The 20,802-nt window shown below is 41.7% G+C and overlaps 1 non-coding gene across 1 annotated transcript; it reads left to right on the forward strand.

Annotated features, from left to right (window-relative positions):
* The first annotated feature begins 6,933 nt into the window (after nt 1-6,933).
* Nucleotides 6,934-7,019, forward strand: LOC120996855. The gene has a single exon (XR_005777953.1). It is a non-coding gene; the product is annotated as a small nucleolar RNA SNORD71 (small nucleolar RNA).
* The last annotated feature ends 13,783 nt before the right edge of the window (nt 7,020-20,802 follow it).

Consider the following 20,802-nt stretch of genomic DNA (forward strand, 5'->3'; position numbering starts at 1 on the left):
TGCTAGACACTTTGGGTAGCTTTCATTTTTCATATACATATATCTACAGATTCATTTTCAGCCATCTTACAATGAAAATAAAGATTGTTATTGTTATGTCCCCCCCCCCTAGAAACAATGGCTCTGATTTACTAAAACTGGCATTTTGTATGTCACTTAGTAATCAGATTCGCTCACTCGAGATACCAAATTGATTAAGATTAATTGATTAACAATTTTGGAGCATCTCTGATGCATCTCTTCAATGACGCCTGATTTTGAAATCTATACCAGCTCAGAACTGGCATAGATTTCAACCATAATTTACAATGGATTTCTAGAATAAGCTATAGCAAATATGCCAGGCAATTGTGGACCAACCCTCCTCCCATCCCATCTAAGCCCCCTTTTTTTAATGTCATGCATGGTGTAAAAAGGGGGAAAGTTTATCTCAAAAAGTTTAAAAAACTTAAATTTTATTGCAACAGGAGGCTCTCATTGTGCTTAACTTTCTTTTACTACTCCCATAGCAGCAAGAACTATTACAACAGGTGAATGAAAAGTTTTTTCAAAACAGGTAATCAGTATGTAAATGAGGAATCACAGGTAGCCAATCAATAAGCATCCCAGTTTATATAAGGTGAAGAGAGCATAGACTCCTCTTTCTTGCTGCTCCCAAACAAGAGATAAGTATAGATTTTTTCTTCTGTTATTATAATTCATTTCTGAGGTAAAAATTTGCGAATTATTTGCTTTAATCATTTAAATTATATTCGTATTACCTATTGCCGTTTATTCCACTAGCGCATAAAATTTTTTTTGTTTTAACCACTATTATAATCTTCTGCTCTTTTCTGTCACTCCATTTCACCTTCAACGTTGTCTTACTTACTTCTATTCCCTCTATACGAGTCTCCCGTTTGCTCCCTTGCATTCAGAAGCGCCATCTCACACTGAACGCCGTAATCTCAGATATCGCGAGATTTCGGGCGCTCTGCTTAATCTGCATGGTAATTTGCGCGCGCTCCCGATTTTTCCTCAGAGTGCGTCTCTTCACCTCAGAGAGCATACTCCACACCTCTCACTGAATACACTTGACTAATTAATTAATTACCTAATTTCCTCTGTTAGTATACCTAATACAGTCATTTATATATATATATATATATATATATATATATACATATATTTCTATATATATTTTATATATATATATTTATATATATATATGTTTAATGTCATTTACATATCTCTCCAATTTACTCCAGTTTTTCTTTCCCTTATCTTTCCTCACACATTAGCAACATGAATCCCTCACAAGAACAACCGACTAGTCAACCCATGCCGGTTAACTATGAAGTAGTAACCACGGAGTCCATCCAACATATGGTGGACCAATCTGTTTCTAGATCAGTATCAGTGGCCATACAATCTGCCATGGTTTCTCTCCAAGACTCCATTTCAAAATCTCTTTCTTTAGTAATAGACCAAAGAACACCTCAGGTCTACCCTTCTACCCCTTCAGATAACTTCCTTTCCGCAGAAGATTCCATCACGGAATTAGCTAAAGGATTAAAAAAATCTGGCAAGATTGCCAGAAAGAGGAGGTTCTGTAGCGACCCTAAAATACCCAATATTTCTAAAACCCAGACCACGGGGACGAGTCAAAAAAAAAAAAAGGAAAACCCGCATATTTTAAGCGGTAATGATAAAGGTGGCGAAAAATCCCACAAAAGGCCCTCGGCCCGGGAGGAGACTAATAGACGGGCTATGACAGCCAGTAAGAGGGCTAAGAACATCTCTTACAAAGAAATGTCATCCATATCCCCATCCAGTGAGTCTGACTCTGACTCGGAAGACGGATTGCCTTTTTATTCTGAAGAGGACTCATCAGATAATCCTGACGAGTCAGTCCCAACTATCCAGCTCTCGGACTCCCTAATACTAGATAGTCAGGGCATTCCCTTTTTCAGCCCTAACCAAATAAAACACCCCAGATCTGGGGAGTGGGTTCCCTACTCTCAAATCTCAAAATTCTTATCTTTATGGGTCAACAAATCCCTAGACAAAGCTTTGAGGAATAAATTAAAAGCGGAGTGTCCGAGACCTACCCTGCCTCAGAAAATTTCCCAGACTCCGGAATTTGACCCCATCATCACCAAATACCTAAATAAAATGGGTAGAAATCCCAAAAGAGGCCTGGACAGATCATTCAAATTATGTCAAGACAAACTCCTAGACCTATTAGGACCTCTAACAAAAATACTAGACCTTTCCAAACAAGCTGCCGCTACAGGCCAACCAGTAGATACTGCAGTACTCCGCGGCTGGGCCCAAAGAGCCATATGCTTCTTCGGCAATATTAATTCTGCCATCAGCGCAGAGAAAAGACGAAATACCTTAATGAAGCTGGACCCACAGCTTTCTCACCTGGCTAACTCAGAACCAGATTCCTCGGCAGAGGGTCTTCTCTTCGGAGACACCCTCATTAAAGAAATTGGAAAATTTGTCTGAGTATTTACCTCTCTCAACAAAGCAAAAACATCCCTTAGAAAAGTAGGGCAACCAAAAATTTTGGGCAGGGCTGGGAAAGGCAGGGGTCGCTTTGACAGCCGAACCTCATACTTCAGACAGTCTCAACAGGCCCCCTACCACACAGAAAACAGACCTACCACTCCACATCTTCTGCCATACCTACACCATTCTTCCCTACCAGAGGATGCCCATGGAGAGCCCGAGGCCATCGAGGCTTCCCTAGATCAAGACCATCATCAGGTAAGCTTTTCTACCCTAAACTATTCCCACATACCCTTAGGGGAAGACTGAAACATTTTTTCCAGACTTGGGTTTCGCTAACCTCAACTCATGGATCCTGAATACTATCTCAGGTTATCAAATAGATTTTCTATCCCCTCCATCCCAAAACCACATACATCAACCAATACTCTTCTCTACCACAGACCAAAACCTCATAGAATCAGAGATAAAAGATCTCTTCTACAAAGGAGCCATCATCCAAGTTCCCCTCCTATCACCGGGTTTCATCAGCAACATCTTTCTAGTAAAAAAGAAAGATGGGGGTCACAGACCGGTCATAAATTTAAGAACCCTCATCGACTTTGTAACTTACCATCACTTCAAGATGGAGGGAATCCATCTTCTCAGGGACTTGTTACTCCCTCAGGATTGGCTCATAAGGATAGACCTAAAAGACGCCTATCTTACTGTTCCTATACACCCTCACCATCAATCTTACCTACAATTCTTTTGGAACGACCAAAAATGACAATTTACTTGCCTCCCATTCGGCCTATCATCGGCCCCTTGGTGCTTCACCAAGCTAATGAAACCAGTGATCTCATCATTAAGATCCCGGGGTGTACGTCTAATCATCTATTTGGACGACATCCTAATTATGGCACAGTCCCTTCCTCTAATTCGACTTCATGCACAGTGGACATTATCCCTTCTCACCAATCTGGGGTTCCTAATCAATTCCAAGAAATCTATTTTTTCCCCATCCAAGGAAATAGAATTTCTAGGTTTCAATATAAATACTGTTTCCGCTCTCCTGAGTCTTTCTACCAGGAAACTCTCCCTGATTCGGAAGGAAATCCGATCAGTATTAAACAAACATTTGGTATCCCTACGCACTATTGCACGGATAGTAGGGCTGTTATCGGCCTCCATACAAGCCATCTTTCCCTTACACTACAGGGCCCTTCAACGACTCAAGGCACAACATCTGCGGGAAGGCCTACAATATTCCAACAAAATTTCCCTATCTCCAGAAGCCAAAGCCAAAGAAGAAATGGTGGCTCCAACACATCCAGATCTGGAATGGGAAAATGATATTCAATTCCTTACCAGATCTGGTCCTAGAATCAGACGCCAGTCAATCAGGCTGGGGCGCTCGTTGCGGCCCTTATTCCACAGGAGGGAAATTGTCAGAAACAGAATCTTTCCTACACATCAACTGCTTGGAGCTCCTGGCAGCTTCTTTCGCTCTGAAGAGCTTTGCGAAAGACAAGTCACACTGCTGCATCCTACTGTTTATGGACAATATTGTCGCAGTACAGTATATCAATCGTTTAGGGGGCACCACTTCCAAAATGTTGAGCGACATTGCCAAGGATTTTTGGCATTTCTGCTTGGACAAGGACATTACCCTGAAAGCAGAATACATTCCGGGTTTGATCAATTTGGTTGCCGATTGGAACTCCTGATACCTATCGGATTCCAGCGACTGGCAACTGAATCCTCTCCTTTTCCAACAAATCAACAACTTATGGGGTCCCCTCCACATGGATCTATTTGCGTCACGACTAAACACCCAACTACCCATCTTTTTCAGCTGGCGCCCAGATCCGGATGCTCTGGCCATGGATGCTCTTCGCCAAATCTGGCCACAGAGACGCCTTTTACGATTTTCCCCCCTTCGCTTTAATCCCCAGAGTTCTGCTTCAGACGATATCCCAGAGATCCATATTAGTGATCATCACTCCTTGGTGGCCGTCTCAAACATGGTTCCCCACTCTACTCAGCCTGGCCATAGATATTCCAAGAATTCTCCCACTTTCCCAGGATCTCCTCCAAGATCCTTCAGGACATCCTCATCCTCTGATCTTGTCGGGACACCTATCATTAGTAGCCTGGTTGCTCTCGGGCAATCAAGATTCGATCACGGCCTTTCACAATCTACTCTCGACATCCTCTCTGACGCATGGGCACCAGGTACCAGAAAGGCTTATAGATCAGCCTGGAAAATTTGGCTTCATTGGTGCTCTCAACGGAACTTGGATCCCGTTCATGCATCTATTACCCACATCTTAAATTTTTTATCTGCATCCTTTGAATCAGGAAAAGCCTATAGAACCATAAACCTTTACCGATCTGCCATATCATCGGAACATACCCCTGTTAACTCCATCCCTGTTGGTAAACACCCGATGGTCTGCAGACTTATAAAGGGCATACGTTTTAGGAATCCCCCTGAGCCTAGATATCATTCTACTTGGGATATTACCCTCCTCCTAAACCTCTTCTCATCTTGGGAAGACAACGAACACCTATCCCTAAAACTACTTTCGTTTAAACTCACGGTTCTCTTATGTCTCATCTCTATTAAGAGAGTCTCAGACGTCAGAGCGTTGGACATCTCTAACAGATCTTTTACCCCTAACGGAGTAACCTTCCATATTGTTAGACGAACCAAAACCAATCTACACACGGTCTTCTACCCAGCTTTCTCCTCCCATAATAAATTATGTGTTGTCCGTTGTCTAAAGACATATGAACTTATGACCCAAACTCTATGCACCCCTCAAGCGTCCCAACTTCTTATCTCTTTTCGTAAACCACATCTTCTTATCCTCTCCTACGCTATCCAGATGGGTTAAGCTCACCATGCAGATGGCTAGGATTAACACATCAATCTTTGGTGCCCATTCAGTTCGAGGCGCAGTATCCACTAAAGTATTCCAAAAAAAAAAGCTCCCTCTCTGATATTCTGAAGGCCGCAGACTGGTCTTCAGAAACCACTTTTAAAACGTTTTATTTCAAACCTGACTCTCATGTCTCTATGTCTATGTTATAAATCTTTTTTACTTAGCTTTTAACTTGCACAATGAGAGCCTCCTGTTGCAATAAAATTTAAGATTTTCCTAGCTATTGTAACGGAAAATATAGATTTTATTGAAGACAGGAGGCAAACATTGTCCCTCCCTATTAACCCTACCCTAACTGTATATATTTTATCCCAGTAGCATACTAGAACATCCTGGATAATTCAAAGTTTCATACATCCTCAAAAGTTCCTGTTACTCCAGTTTCCTATCGTCTAAACCTACGACTATTCCATGATTGCATTATTCGGATTACTTCAAACCGGATCCACTCTTTCTCTGGTCGTCATCAAGAAAGAGGAGGGGTCTATGCTCACCTTATATAAACTGGGATGCTTATTGATTGGCTACCTGTGATTCCTCATTTACATACTGATTACCTGTTTTGAAAAAACTTTTAATTCACCTGTTGTAATAGTTCTTGCTGCTATGGGAGTAGTAAAAGAAAGTTAAGCACAATGTTCGCCTCCTGTCTTCAATAAAAATCTATATTTTCCGTTACAATAGCTAGGAAAATCTTCAATTATGTGCTCCTAACACCCCTCACCATGCATACATATGCCCCCAATACCTGCTTTTCATGTCTGAGCTTTCCTTCCCTCCTGGAAGACATCACATTATCCTGGCAGATCTGTTTACTTTCTCCCCTTCTTGTTTTGTTGAATACATAACTTTATTGATACACAAGCCTGGCTGCACTGCACAGTGATGAGTCACAGGCTGGACACGCCCCCCAGTCTGCTCTGCCTGCAGCAGCCACACCCACTACAACTCCTGTGTCCATCTTTCTACACCCAGACATTAACCCCTTCACGACCGCAATCTGTATATATACGTGATAGCTGCACATACCCCGTGCAGCTACCACGTGTATAGACGTCATGGCAGCTCTATTAAAGCTTCTGCCCCTGCCCTGCTGCTGTCACGGACAGCATACAGTTCAGTAATGCTGGCAAGGGACCAATCAGAGTGGCCCCTTGCCGACAATCGATCCGATTGGTTAGTCTGTGCAGACTAACCAATCGGATCGCGGCAGTGAAAAAATGCTGGTTTCAGGCTCTGATCTGCGCTCTGCAGATCAGAGCCTGAAATCAGGTAATGTGTCCTCGTGCCCCCCCCCGATCTGTGCCCCCATCTGTGCCCCCCTTCTGTGCCCCTCCAAGCCCCCCCTTGTGTCCGCCTGCCGCTGAAGCGCTTATCTCGTCCTGCCTCCTGCCCTGATGCGGTCCGCCCCCTTCCCGCCCCATACATTCCTCCTGCCCCCTCAATGCTGGCCGTGACACCCCCCACCTTCCAGCGCTGCCCCCGATGCGGTTCGGTCCCCCTGCTGTGTGTGATGGCGGCGGCTCCATTCCTGAGCCGCCGCCATCAGCAGAGAGTGTCAGCTCTATGCTGACACTCTGCTGTAACCACATAGATGCCGCGGGAGCGGCATCCATGGGGTCAATAGAGGGAGGGGGCTCCCTCTCTCCACCATCGGGGCTTGCCATGGCAACCGGACGCTTTGCAAAAGCGTCCGCTGTTGCCACCTACAGGGCATCTGATTGTATTATACTTTGCAATGCAAGAGCATTGCAAAATATAGTACAGCCATCAGCCCCACTGGATCTTCAAGATCCAGGAGGGACTTGATAAAAAAAAAGTGAAAATAATAAAAGTAAAAATAAATAAATAAATAAAAATGTAAAATTAAAAAAATTAATAGCTTTTTCCTATAAAAAATGAAAAAAAAAATACACATATTAGGTATCACCGCGTCCATAATGACAGTCTCTATAAATATATCACATGATAGACCCCGTCCGATAAACACCCTAATTTTTTTTTAACTGTGTAAAAAAAGCCATTTTTGTCACCTTACATCACAAAAAGTGCAACAGCAAGCAATCAAAAAGGCTTATGACCCCCAAAATAGTACCAATCAAACCGTTACCACATCCTGCAAAAAAATTATACCCTAATTAAGATAATCACCCAAAAAATAAAAAAGCTATGGCTCTCAGACTATGGAGACACTAAAACATCATTTTTTTGGTTTCAGAAATGCTATTATTGTGTAAAACAAGAAAAAGTATACATATTAGGTATTGCCACGTCCGTAACGATCTGCTCTATAAAACCGTCACATGACCTAACCCCTCAGATAAACGCTGTAAAAATAAATAAATAAAAACTGTTCCAAAACAGACAATTTATTGGTCACCTTGCCCCATAAAGTGTAATAATGAATGATCAAAAAATCCTATGTACCCAAAAATGGTACCAATAAAAACCTCAACTCTTTTTTCAAAAAACGAGCCCCTGCACAAGACGATCGGCAGAAAAATAAAAAACATATGGCGTTCAGAAAATGGACACACAAAAACATAATTTCTTTTTCAAAATTGCTTTATTATGTAAAACTGAAACAAACAAACAAAGAAAGTAGACATATTTGATATCATTGCGTCCGTAACAACCTGCTCTATAAAAATAGCACATGATCTACCCTGTCAGATGAATCTTGTAAAAAAATAAAACTGTGCCAAAACAGCCATTTTTCAGTTACCTTGCCTCACAAAAAACTTAATATAGAGCAATTAAAAATCATATGTACCCCAAAATAGTACCAATAAAACTGGCACCTTATCCCCAAGTTTCCAAAATAGGGTCACTTTTTGAAAGTTTCTACTGTATGGGTGCATCAGGGGGGTTTTAAATGGGACATGGCATCTAAAACCAGTTTAGCAAAATCTGCCTTCCAAAAACCATACGGCGTTCCTTTCCTTCTGCGCCCTGCCGTGCGCCCTTACATCAGTTTACGACCACATGTGGGGTGTTTCTGTAAACCGCAGAATAAGGGTAATAAATGTTGAGTTTTGTTTGGCTGTTAACCCTCAATGTGTTAAAGAATTTTTTTTTATAAAATGGAAAATCTGCCAAAAAAGTGAAATTTTGAAATTTCATCTCCATTTTCCTTTAATTCTTGTGGAACACCTAAAGGGTTAACAAAGTTTGTAAAATCAGTTTTGAGTAACTTGAGGGGTGTAGTTTCTACAATGGGGTCATTTATGGGGGGTTTCCACTATGTAAGCCCCACAAAGTGACTTCAGACCTGAACTGGTCCTTTAAAAAGTGGGTTTTGGAAATTTTCTTAAAAATTTGAAGAATTGCTTCTAAACTTCTAAGCCTTCTAACATCCTAAAAAAATAAAATGACATTTCCAAAACGATGCCAACATAAAATAGACATATGGGAAATGTTAAGTAGTAAATATTTTATTAGGTATGACTTTCTGTTTTAGAAGCAGAGAAATTGAAATTTTGAAAATTGTGATTTTTTCTAAATGTTTTATAAATTTGGGATTTTTTCATAAATAAAGGTGAAATATATTGACTCAAATTTATTACTATCATGAAGTACAATATGTCACGAGAAAACAATCTTAGAATGGCTTGGATAAATAAAAGTGTTCCAAAGCAATTACCACATAAAGTGACGCATGTCAGATTTGTAAATTTTGACCTGGACATTGGGGCATCAATGACCCTTGGTCATGAAAGGGTTAATCTACTTCTCACCTAGTGTCTAAATCCCATTACTGACTGTCCACAGGCTCTGCCCTCACATGTGTATCTAATCCTATCCTGTGTGATACAGCCTGCTGAGCTGTGTATGTAATTCCATCACTGACTGTCTGCAGGCTCTTCCCTCACTATCTCCAGAGTGTAAAAAACAGCTTGAATCAGCCAACGTATCCAAACACATCTGTATCTAATCCTATCCTGTGTGATATAGCCTTCTATGCGGTGTATCTAATTCCATCACTGACAGTCCACAGGCTCTTCCCTCACTATCTCCGGAGTGTGATAAACAGCTGGAATCAGCAAGCGTATCCAATCACATCTGTATCTAATCCTATCCTGTATGTGTGTCTGATACACATCCTGTTGTGTGCGATACTGCCTGCTGAAGTGTGTATCTAATCCCATCTTATATGCTACTGCCTGCTGAAGTGTGTATCTAATCCCATCTTCTATGATACAGCGTGCTAAAATATGTATCTAATCCCATTTTGTATGATACTGCCTGCTGAGCTGTGTATCTAATCCCATTTTGTATGACACAGCCTGCTGAGTGGTGTTTCTAAACCTGCCTTGTATGATCCTGCCCGCTGAGCTGTTTATCTAAACCCTTATGCACACGACCGTATCCATTTTGTGATCTGCAATGTTGGCAGTCCCATTGAATTCTATGGATTTGAGGTCCTCATTTTGAAGACCAGAATAGGACATGTTCTATCCTTGTTCTACTGGAACTGACATACGGATGTAAAAAAACACACTGATGACGTCCCTGTGCTATCCACATCCGTATGTCAGTTATTCGAAAGATAGAACATGTCCTATTCTGGTCCTTATAATGCATATCTAAAACCCATAGAACTCAATGGGACTGCAAAAAAATGTGAATCGCACACGGACAGTAACCTTATTTAGTGGATCTGCGATACGGTTCTGTGCATGAGCCCTATCACTTATACTCAATGCCCATAACAATGACATCCACAGTACCCACATAACAGTGACGTCCACAGTGCCCCCATAACAGTGACATCCACAGTGCCCCCAATAACAGTGACATCCACAGTGCCCCCATAACAGTGACATCCACAGTGCCCCCATAACAGTGACATCCACACTGCCCCCATAACAGTGACATCCACAGTGCTCCCATAACAGTGACGTCTACAGTGCCCCCATAACAATGACATCCACAGTGCCCCCATAACAGTGACATCCACAGTGCGTCCATAACAGTGACATCCACAGTGCGTCCATAACAGTGACATCCACAGTGCCCCTAGTGCCATCCAATGCACCCTATTTGTCAGCCAGTGTCCCATTGTGACATCCAGTGCCCCCAGTACCATTCAGTACCCCCACTATGCCATGCTATGCCCCCTTTTTTGCCATCCAGTGCCCCTGTTTTCCATGCATTGCTCCCTTGTGCCATCCAGTGTCCCCATTGTGCCATCCATTGCCCCATTGTGCCATCCAGTTCCCCCTTGTTTGCCATCCAGTGCCCCTGTTTGCCATACATTGCCCCCTTGTGCCATCCAGTGTCCCCATTGTGCCATCCATTGCCCCCATTGTGCCATCCATTGCCCCTTGTGCCATCCAGTGCACTAATTGTGCCATGCAGTGCCCCCTTGTTTGCCATCCAGTGCCCGTTTGCCATCCAGTTCCCCCATTGTGCCATCCATTGCCCCATTGTGCCATCCAGTGCCCCCTTGTTTGCCATCCAGTGCCCCCTTGTTTGCCATGCATTGACCCCTTGTGCCATCCAGTGTCCACATTGTGCCATCCATTGCCCCCATTGTGCCATCCATTGCTCCTTGTGCCATCCATTGCCCCCTTGTGCCATCCAATGCCCCCATTGTGCCATCCAATGCCCCCTTGTGCCATCCAGTGCCCACTTGTGCCATCCAGTGCCCCCTTGTTTGCCTCAAATCACGCACAGAGTGGTACACATTTTGCTCAAGAATATCCCTGTATTTTGCACCACCATCTTTACCTCAACTCTGACCTGTTTCCCAGTCCCGGCTGCTGAAAAACATTCCCACAGCATGATGCTGCCACCACCATGTTTCACTGTGGGGATGGTGTTCTTTGGGTGATGTGATTTGTCTGGTTTGCACCAGAAATAGTGTTTTCTTTGATGGCCGAAAAGTTCAATTTTAGTCTCATCAGACCAGAGCACCTTCCTCCATACATTTTGGGAGTCTCCCACATGCCTTTCCGCAAACTCACAATGTGCCTTTTTGTTTTTAGCTGAAAGTAATGGCTTTCTTCTGGCCACTCTGCCATAAAACCCAACTCTATGTAGCATGGGTGTCTGTCTCTTGGCAGGTTTGCTGTTGTGCCATTTTCTTTTCATTTGGTTATCAAAGATTTGATGGTGCTCCTGGGGATCATCAAAGATTTGGATATTTTTTTATAACCTAACCCTGACTTGTACTTCTCAACAACATTGTCCCTTACTTGTTTGGAGAGTTCCTTAGTCTTCATGGCAGTGTTTTGTTAGTGATGCCTCTTGCTTAGGTGTTGCAGCCTTTGGGGCCTTTAAAAAAAGGTGTGTATATGTAATGACAGATCATGTGACACTTAGATTGCACACAGGTGGACATCATTTCATTGATTATGTCACTTCTGAAGGTAATTGGTTGCACCAGAGCTTTTTATGGGCTTCCTAACAAAGGGGTGAATACATACGCACGGGCCAATTTTCTGTTTTCTATTTTTAAACAATAGTTTTATTTATATATTTTTCTCATTTCACTTCACCAACTTAGACTTATTGTGTTCTGATCTATCACATAAAATTCAGATGAACAAAACATTGAATTTAAGACTGCAATGTAACAAAATACAAAAAAAGTCAAGGGAGTGAATACAAGGCACTGTGTATATATACAGTATCAGAACAGAATATATATATACATACTGTCCTGCCCATAACAGTTGCTCCAAGTGTCCACAGTTAGGTGTATCTTGCTGGACAGAGAGAATTTTGCAAGGGGTGACCCATGTTCTCTGGAACGTGACAGTACAAGGCAGGGATGGATATTTTGGAGAAATAATGCTAACTAGGTATTTTCCAGCAACGCTGAGTACATACCATCGACTCCCTAGAAGCATCAGAATCCACTAAGTTGTATAGTAGTGCAGTTTTTGCAGTAAAATGCTCTTACTATAACTGAACGGTTTCTTGAAGTCATAAAACATAGGCACTGACATGGGTATATTGATGCACTTCAGTGTGCTGAAAATGCCTAATCACAAATAATAAATTGAGGTTATTAGAAAAAAAAGAGGGCAATTGCTCATCTTTTGCAGCGGAATGTATGCTTTTGGGGTGCTGGCAATAAGCCAATGAACTGTAAAAAAATTTGGTTTTTAGTTTTACAAACAAAAAATAAAATACTGGTTGGCTGTCCCTATACAGAAAAAACAAGTTTGTTGCAGGATAGAACTTGCCAGCAAGCTGTATGAAGTGTGAAACAAAAAACAACACAAGAGTTAACAATCCCTCACTCGCTGTGCTATGCTATAGCCTATAAAACACTAAAATGTACCGAATTATATCTCCTTAGACTGAGTGTCCCTAGTACAGCTACGTAGGTTGTGTCTGTGATACCTTTTTTTTAGACACAGCGAGGATACATACTCTCAGGTCTCAAGTTGAACACAGAATGACATTTTATGACAGTCTCAAAAAAGGACCTGCCTTAATCCCGCTCCTGATTCGTTGAGCAGGCTGTCTGTCAGCCTCTGAGCCAATCAGGCCAACCCTCCCCCCTCCATCCAAGCATCATGTGATCCTCCATCTTCCATTACTCTATCACTAGGGTTCTTTCCGACCCCAATTCCCTGGTTATAATATTACAGGCTATTAATAATGCCCTCAATATACACTTTCGTATGTTCCTCAAATCAGGGCAATTTCTGAGATCATTAAGTATTGCTACAGTCAGCAGTGCTGGAACACTCGTCCCGACCTTTCTTTTTACTGTATCACCTGTAAAATGGAATTTCAATAAACCTGCAACTTAGAACAGTTCCATATTAAATGCCAAAAGTCTGCATTTTCCAGGTGAGACATCTAGAGTCTCTTTTAGAGTCTATATCCTATGCAAGAGAACAGGTGTCAATGTAAAATATTACATCGGGTCATCCTGTGATTACTAGATAAAGAGGAGTCCTTTATATTCTTATATATCTGATGCTATTGATGTATAGTGTTGATCACGAATATTCTAATTGCGAATTTTTTTCGTGAATATAGGTACTTTGAAAATTCGCGAATATTTAGAATATAATCTTCTTTGCCTAATAGTTGTAATTTTTTTCTCATCTCAAGTTCAGATTGGAAAAAAATGTCAACTATTGAAAAAAAAGATTATAGCACTATATTACTGTATTTTCCTGCGTATAAGACTACTTTTTAACACATGAAAATCTTCTCATAAGTCAGGGGTCGTCTTATACGCCGGGTGTCGTCTTATATGCCGGTATATGGCGTCCTGAAACTTATTTCCTAGCCAGACTGGAGGCTAGCTGAGCCACTGTGCGCTGAATCCCGGCCAGCCGCTCCTGAAGCAGCCCCCTCTCCCTGATCTCATTAGTTTTCTCATTTTGGCAGTATCACATTGCGTACTACTGCTCAGATCGTCTTAACCCCTTAAGGACGCATGACGTACCGGTACGGCATGTTTCCCAAGTCCTTAAGGACCCATGACGTACCGGTACGTCATGGGTTTAAACCGCGATTACGGAGCGGCGGGGGTTAATCGGAACAGGATGCCCGCTGAAATCATTCAGGGGGCATCCGGGCACAACGCCGGGGGGGTCATGTGACCTTCCCATATCGGCGATCGCCGCAAACCGCAGGTCAATTCAGACCTGCGGTTTGCGGCTTTACCTGCGGTTGCGGTGGCGGTGCCATCGGGTCCCCATGCGGCTGTGGGGGGGACCCGATGGCATGGAAGAGCCTGAGCCAGTGAAGAGCCTGTGAGATCCAGCCCCCTGGATCTCACAGGCCCCGGAAGCTGTATGAGTTATACACACAGTATTACTCATACAGCCAATGCATTCCAATACAGAAGTATTGGAATGCATAGTAAAGGAATATACCCCCCAAAGTTCAAGTCCCAAAGTGGGACAAGATATAAAGTGGAAAAAAAAAGTTGAAAAAATAAAGTTTCAAGTAAAAATAAACAAAAACATCATTTTCCCCAGATAAAGTTAAAAAAATTGGTAAAAAATAGGGAAAAAGAAAAAGTATACATATTAGGTATCGCCGCGTCCGTATCGACCGGCTCTATAAACATATCACATGACCTAACTCCTCAGATGAACACCGTAAAAAATAAAAACTGTGCAAAATAAACAATTTTTTTTGTCACCTTACATCAGAAAAAGTACAGCAGCAAGCGATCAAAAAGGCGTTTGCCCACCAAAATAGTACCAATCTAACCGTCACCTCATCCCGGAAAAAATGAGCCCCTACCTAAGACAATCGCCAAAATAATAAAAAAACTATGTCTCAGAATATGGAGACACTAAAACATCATTTTAAAAAAAAAAAAGAAGCTGTTCTTGTGTAAAACTTACATAAATAAAAAAAAGTATACATATTTGGTATCGCCACGTTCGTATCGACCTGCTCTATAAAAATTTCACATGACCTAACCTCTCAGATGAACACCGTAAAAAATAAAAAATAAAAACTGTGATAAATAAACCATTTTTTGTCACCTTACATCACAAAAAGTGTAATAGCAAGCGATCAAAAAGTCACACACACCCCAAAATAGTGCCAATAAAACCATCATCTCATCCCGCAAAAATCATACCCTACCCAAGGTAATCGCCCAAAAACTGAAAAAATTATGTCTCTCAGACTATGGAAACACAAAACATGATTTTTTTTGCTTCAAAAATAAAATCATTGTGTAAAACTTACATAAATAAAAAAGGTATATATATATATTAGGTATCGCCGCATCCGTGACAACCTGTTCTATAAAAATATCACATGATCTAACCTGTCAGATGAATGTTGTAAATAACAAAAAATAAAAACGGTGCCAAAACAGCTATTTCTTGTTATCTTGCCTCACAAAAAGTGTAATATAGAGCAACCAAAAATCATATGTACCCTAAACTAGTACCAACAATACTGCCACCCTATCCCGTAGTTTGTAAAATGGGGCCACTTTTTTGGAGTTTCTACTCTAGGGGTGCATCAGGGGGGCTTCAAATGGGACATGGTGTCAAAAAAAACAGTCCAGCAAAATCTGCCTCCCAAAAACCGTATGGCATTCCTTTCCTTCTGTGCCCTGCCGTGTGCCCGTACAGCTGTTTACGACCACATATGGGGTGTTTCTGTAAACTACAGAATCAGGGCCATAAATAATAAGTTTTGTTTGGCTGTTAACCCTTGCTTTGTTACTAGGAAAAATGGATTAAAATGGAAAATTTGCCAAAAAAATGTAATTCTGAAATTTCATCTCCATTTGCCAATAACTCTTGTGGAACACCTAACGAGTTAACGATGTTTGTAAAATCTGTTTTGAATACCTTGAGGGGTGAAGTTTTTTAGATGGGGTCACTTTTATGGAGTTTCTACTCTAGGGTTGCATCAGGGGGGCTTCAAATGGGACATGGTGTCAAAAAAAACAGTCCAGCAAAACCTGCCTTCCAAAAACCAGATGGCATTTCTTTCCTTCTGTGCCCTGCCGTGTGCCCGTACAGCTGTTTACGACCACATATGGGGTGTTTCTGTAAACTACAGAATCAGGGCCATAAATATTGAGTTTGGTTTGGTGGTTAACCCTTGCTTTGTAACTGGAAAAAAATTATTAAAAGGGAAAATCTGCCAAAAAAGTGAAATTTTGAAATTGTATCTCAATTTTCCATTAATTCTTGTGGAACACCTAAAGGGTTAACGACGTTTGTAAAAATCCGTTTTAAATACCTTGAGGGGTGTAGTTTCTAGAATGGGGTCTTTTTTTGGTGGTTTTTATTATGTAAGCCTCGCAAAGTGACTTCAGACCTGAACTGGTCCCTAAAATATGGGTTTTTCAAGATTTGCTTCTAAACTTCTAAGCCTTGTAACATCCCCAAAAAATAAAATATCATTCCCAAAATGATCCAAACATGAAGTAGACATATGGGGAATGTAAAGTAATAACTATTTTTGGAGGTGTTACTATGTATTATAGAAGTAGAGAATTTGAAACTTGGAAATTTGCAAATGTTTCTAAATTTTTGGTAAATTTGGTATTTTTTTAAGCAAAAAAATTAACTTTTTTGACCCAATTTTAGCAGTGTCATGAAGTACAATATGTGACGAAAAAACTGTCTCAGAACGGCCTGGGTAAGTAAAAGCGTTTTAAAGTTATCATCACTTAAAGTGACAGTGGTCAGATTTGCAAAAAATGGCCAAGTCCTTAAGGTGAAATAGTCACCTTTTTCACCCTGCCGCTGAACATAAGGACATACGTTAGCAAAATGTCCCCTTTTTCCACAGAAAAAACAGAATCTCATCTTAAGTCTAAAGTTCTTATCACCAGATCCAGGGGTCGCTCCCCCCAGCTGCATTGGTTCGTCACCAGACAAAGTGTTTTTTTACCCAAAAAATCTGAGGAGGCCGCCACCTTATATGATAGTATGTCCTGAGAGTGAGGAACGAAAAAGCCCAAGATCGAGCATCACCTTTAAGTAACAAAATTATTATACCCACTCTTTGACTCTCGTCCCCAGACGAGTTAGGATGTAGTCTAAAATATAATTTTCACGACTCCCTAAACCAAATAAAGTTGCCACTCTCCATGGAAAATCTGTCCGGGAGCTCGATCTTAGGTTCAGGACAGGTCTGGTTCCTGCTGCTGGTACCAGCCGCCTCTGGATCTGTGAGGTGGTCTTACGGAGGTCAGCTACCTCCAAAGACAGCCCCTGCAGTTGTTCGACTAGTGCAGAAATAGTATCCATTGCTGCACTGACACAAACAAAATGGTGTTTTTTTCAATGGTTGATAATGTCACAGTGTAGGGTGAGGAAAGGAATACCAGAATGACTACAGAAGGAAAATGACCCGAAACTAGGCCTCTGATCCCTTCCCAGAGGAACGAACCAGCGTCTCCGTGAGGCCTAGGAAACAATGAGCAAGAAGGGAAAACTAAGTACAAAGGGGAGTACACTTATCTTTAATAGAAAATGGATGAGCAGGAACTCAGAAGAGAACAACACACCAACTCCAGGCAGATAATATCAACCGCATGGTAAGAAGTGTGAGTCCAGACTAAATAGAGGAACAGTAATGACCACAAGCTATACCTGAACAAGAGGTATGGTCATGCCAACAACAACAATGCAAGTGAAAACCGAGAGGCTGTCAGATAACCTCACGTGATGCAAGTCTCTCAGATCTTCTAACCTCTGTCACGAGAGGGATCGTGACAGTGCCACTCCATGGTCTCTTCTTGATACTGCTGCCACCTCCAGACTCTGTCATTTCCCACTCTGTGGTCTCTTTCATGCTGCTTCCACCTCACCACTATGTCATAGGGCCACTCTGTGGACTTCTCATGCTGTTCTCACCTTTCCCACTTCATGACTGGGCCACTATTTTGCCTTTCGACCTGGCTGACATTATCATTTATTTGACCCTTCTTCTGATGTCAGAAGGAAGGAAAAATGAGATGCACAATGGAAACTGTCTATGTAACAGCTGTAAGGCCTGCATGACATGATCCCTATTTTGCATCAGAATTTGCTTATGATTTGGTAGCCAAAAGCAGGAGTGGGTACAAAACAGAAGACATGCAAATATTCCATTCATGTGTCATCTCTGTTTTGGATCCACTCCAGCAATCCAGCAATACTTTAGCAATACTTTTGGATTACTGACCAAATGCGGACCGAGAGAAGGCAAATGCTCCAGAGATAGAATCCGTTTTTTGGGGGTTATTGTTCTGTCGGATCAGAGGAAGGGCAAAATAATTTGTGATGTCAACACAAACTTACTGCTGAAACCCACTCCACTCTGTCGGGAAGGGGGGGGGGGTTCTACTTGTATAAGCGTTTAATAGAACAGGTTCTGTATAAATCTATGTGGAATGAGTGAATTGGCGTAAAAGGAGTGCTCTCTTTCACGCTATAGTAGGATCTTGGGCCTCTGCCTGGTGCTAACATTGACCTGTAAGGCTGAGTTCACGCTTGAGTTATTTGGTCAGTTTTGGCCCCGTAACTGCCCAAATAAGTGAAGTGTGCAGTGATTCTAAGGCGACGCCTGTCATCTGCATGTCATACTGACTCACAGTATTATTTCACTACCAAAGCAGACTCCCTATGCGTGTTACTGTAAGGCACAGTGTTCTACACCACTATAAGGGTTCTAAGGAAGTAACCGGTTTTAACGCGATTCGCCACAAATACATTTGGATCGAACCAAATTTTTGGGGAAAATTCTGCATAATTAAATTTTTGAAATTCTCTCATCTCTACTGGTGACAGTTGGAGGATGGAACTGAGCATGTACATCCATGAGCAGGACAGCAAATTTAGGAAAAGATTTCATTAAATAACTCAGTAGCTGTAATACATGTAATTACATACAATTGCAAAAGTAATCAGATCCAGGTACTGTTTTGAAAACTGTAAAAAAAATATCGTGGGACAACCACTTTAAGGTCATAGAGCATCTCATAGTTTTAGTAAATACAGGGTTATGGGTGCTTTGCACTCTCTAAGTTCTGGTCTGTGGTTGCTGTTACAGGCATTAGTGACTTGGGTTCCTAATGGCTACAGTACAAAAACATGTTGGAAGTGGCCAGAAACCATTGGCAGGCTGCACAGGCCTTTTCTTTTTTTTTTTGTCATTAAGCACTTTCTCTTTTAGACCCAAGTAAGGCAGAGATCTGAATCAAAGACAAGACACTGGATGCATTCCATAACCTGTCAGCAGGGTTCTTAGGGTCACTGCCTTTAGAGTGACGAATGCTGGAAGGGCCCAACTCCTCTCTAATCCTATGTATCTGACTGCAATATCTGTATTGTGCATTATCTTGCACCTGAAAAGTTTACTGTACTCTTCATACCAGTTCTATCTCCAGATAAGAACAGATCACAAATTACACCAAAGGACCTTATTATATAGTCAGGCTCCACCTAATAATGAAACTCATGTGGTGTTATGCTACAGCATCCAAACACATGGCCAGATACTGCAGACAACTGTGCAAGGTTTTTAATAGCCAAACAGCAAGAACATTCCATTATCTCTGCCTAGATGTATAGATTAAATGATAAATATGGAAAATAGGCACAAAACTCAATGATAAAAAATGATGTTGAAGTTTGCTATATCCTCAGATTAGTCCATCTCCTCCAATAATTAAGTTGCTGAGGTTATTCAGCAGTAGAAAACCATGGCTGGTCATAGAATGTGTATAGTATTTAAAGGAGTTATCCCATGACTAATGTAAAAAATGAAAATCCAACATCATATAGTACATGTCAACACCTTTCTAACAAATCAAGAACCAGCCCTGTACCTCACATGGATCCAGAGATCTCTGCATTCATTGCTCTGCTAGATTTATATCAAGCTGAAAGCTTAAGGGGAGTGTCTTTTCTGCTGCAGCTAAGGGGGCGTGTCTGAGCTCTCCCAATTACAGCTCAGGAGGCAGCGGAAGGATGAAACTGAGCATGTGCAGCCTTCTCAGTGAGCAGGTCAAAGAAATAAGAAAAAGAACAAACAGAAGGTGGCGCCATACAGATACATTTTATTGAATAACTTAGTGGCTATGATACCTTTTTAATTACATGCAATTATAAAAGTATTCCTATCCAGGTGCTAGTTTCAAAACTGTAGACTATTTTTTGTGGGACAATACCTTTAACCTCTTCCGGACACAAGGCGTACAGGTATTTTTGATCACCGCCATGCGGCGGGCGGTGATCGGAACCCGGTGCCTGCTCAAATCATTGAGCAGGCACCTGGGGCAAATGCCGGTAGGGGGGGGCGGATACCAGGGTATGCACATAGCGATGTGGGGGTGGGCTAATTCCACTCGCCACTAGCAACCTAATAACACGGCTAATATAGTCTAATGGAGGTGCGTCACTCTGTATAATCACAGGAGGCGCTACCTAGGATATTCAGTGGCAGATTAAAAGGACAACATACTGGACAGGTAAACACAGAGAGAGAGCGGCATGAAAAGAAGGGGAAACAAAGGAGGGAAAGGGAACATTGCAAGATAGAAGACATCATAGATTCATAGAAGACATCATAGATTCAAATAGCCCAGGTCGGCAACCTAGATAGTGGGCTGAAAGTACTGTGGTTGAATCAGGACTAGACACAAAATGATGGTATAATATATAGCCTGTTCATATTGGGCATAGTGTAATCCATATAGAGGGTGAATAATCGGTGTATTATTCCTAAGAAAAGGACATACATTCATATCTGGTATAGGGCTATACATATTCATTCATATATAGCTATAGCTGAGTGTACTATGTGGACAGATATCCAAATGAATAGATCAGGAAAGCCTAGGTCAATGAGTGGATCTTGACTCCTCAATGAAACAGCTGAATGAGAGCTGTTCATTAAGGCCTGTGGGATTGGTAGTCTTAAGCTC

Source organism: Bufo bufo, chromosome 3 (genome assembly GCF_905171765.1).
Source record: "Bufo bufo chromosome 3, aBufBuf1.1, whole genome shotgun sequence".
In the NCBI taxonomy this organism is placed as follows: Eukaryota; Metazoa; Chordata; class Amphibia; order Anura; family Bufonidae; genus Bufo; species Bufo bufo.